This window comes from Microtus ochrogaster, unplaced genomic scaffold (genome assembly GCF_000317375.1).
Source record: "Microtus ochrogaster isolate Prairie Vole_2 unplaced genomic scaffold, MicOch1.0 UNK1, whole genome shotgun sequence".
Lineage (NCBI taxonomy): Eukaryota > Metazoa > Chordata > Mammalia > Rodentia > Cricetidae > Microtus > Microtus ochrogaster.
The window spans coordinates 23,519,186-23,521,410 of record NW_004949099.1 but is presented as its reverse complement, the minus strand read 5'-3'; the positions used below and the strand labels follow the sequence as shown (position 1 = coordinate 23,521,410).

Sequence of the window (2,225 nt, the reverse complement as noted above, 5' to 3'; positions counted from 1 at the left end):
GCCTTTTTTTTTAATATTTATTTATTATGTATACGATGTTTTGTCTGTGTGTATGCCTGTAGGCCAGAAGAGGGCACCAGATCCCGTTACAGATGGTTGTGAGCCACCATGTGGTTGCTGGGAATTGAACTCAGGACCTTTGGAAGAGCAGGCAATGCTCTTAACCACTGAGCCATCTCTCCAGCCCCCCCTAAAGGAGCTGCGCCATGTCTTCGCCTCCAGAAGGGGAAGCTGGAGACCAAAGCTGGACACCCGCCAGCCATGAAAGCCGGCGGAATGCGGATTGTGCAGAAACATCCACACACGGGAGACGGGAAGGAAGAAAAAGACAAAGATGAGCAAGAATGGGAAAGCACCAGCCCGCCTAAACCAACAGTGTACATCTCCGTGTTATTGCCCGGGGTGACAAAGACCTTCCCCCAGCGGCTGCACAAGTGGCCCACCAGAAGCCGCACGCCTCCATAGACAAACTTGTTTCTCCAAGAACACAGCATATCCAACAACCTCGCAAGTGATCTGCGCCCAGGCCCTGGCACCCTCTGCGGCCGCAGCACCCAGGCCCGCCCCCTACGATGCTCCCCTGACCAAAGGAACTTGCGCTTTCCGAGAAAAGCCTAAGGCAAAGCAAAGTGAACCCCCCCACACACACTGTCTCGTGTCCCCACATTTAAAACTAGAGAGGCTCCAACTGCAAAAGTTTTCCTTGAGTCTGAGTTGTGTGACACTGAAGTGCCATTGGCAGAACATGGCGAGTCCCGAGGAAGTCCTTCATACTGGCAATGACTTAAAGTCCTTACTCCTGATCCTAAGAGGAAGAAGCCACCTTGGGGAGATCTGATAACGTTAGAAAAGCAAAACACTATGATATGGATTTTATAAATTGTGATTTCTTCCTGCCCTAGCATACCCTATATTGGCCCCAGTCCATGGCTGCAGAATTCCTGCTTTTCTGAAAAGTTAAAAAAAAAATCTTAAAGTTGAGACCTGCCATGGGTGACAGAAAGCAGTCAATGAAAAGTAGGCTAATGTGTTAAATATTTAATATCTGCTGATTGCTTTTGATCTCTCAATCACAGTATCCACATGAATGCCTCTCTATTTTAAAAAGCATTCCCCGCTAGTATTTTATTCACACTCTTTTTCTAATATTAGTGTATCAAATATTCATAATGAAAATAGAAAGGCCATTGGCAGACATAATGGAAAACATAAATCATCTCTGAGGTATGCAGAGTGCAGCTGTGTGTACTTTCCCTTTCACATGCATGCACATATTTTTCAGCACATGGTTACTTTAAATATGTTCTTCTATATCCATATGCATATCAGAAGGATTCCCACAGCTTTGAAAACATTTATTTCAATCCCCGTAAATCATCTCATGATGCCATTTACCATAAATTACCTAAAACTTTTACTGGTATTGGAACATTTAGGTTATCTTCAAATTGTTGTGATTATGAGTTACATTGAAATAATTCTCCTTCATACATAAATTTATGAACTCATCCTGGAATAAATTTCTAAAATAGTACTAATGTTTCAAATACTATGGTCATTTAAAGCCCCCCCCCCAAATTAGAAGACTAGGCTGCTAAATGCAAAACACTAATATAAAATGTAAAATGTAGACAATTCAATTATACCCTGAGGCCCTCTTATCAGTAGAAATCCACAACTATGAGATTCTTAAGTAATTTAGAATGTCAGAAACAGAGAGCTCTAAGAATGCATCAGAAAGTTGCTATGTACAGAAACTGATGCTGGCTGTTTTGGCAGATTTGTGCTTTTGTCTCTGAGTTTGCATAAAGCTATTGAAAGCTGAGCTCTCCTTTAATTCTGTAACAGTCATGTCAGAGCACCATGGTGTGGAGGCTCTGACTGTAGTATACGGTATGGACAGTTCTCCCCATAATTCAGGTTAAGAGAATGCTTACTTGGTGCTAAGAATGTTCTCATAAGTCATTTTTGAGATTTCACCTATGTTCTCAAAATACCAAATCAAGACTCAGGAAGGGGAGTGGATTTCAATAGGTTATCCTTATAAAGGCTACAGGCCTGTACTGAGAAGAGGAGGCTTATTGAGGAAAGTGTTTTCCATGTGCCCATGTAAAGAGCTGGGAGCTCCGGATCACATTTATAATCTCTGTGCTGCTACTTAGATCCTCGGATAGTGTTTGCCAACCAGTTGAACACAAAGGATGAGTTCTGTGTTCACATAGAGA

General features: G+C 42.5%; 1 pseudogene; it reads left to right on the top strand.

Moving 5' to 3' along the window:
* Positions 1–206: 206 nt before the first annotated feature.
* On the top strand, positions 207–624 carry LOC102001778 (annotated as a pseudogene).
* The last annotated feature ends 1,601 nt before the right edge of the window (positions 625–2,225 follow it).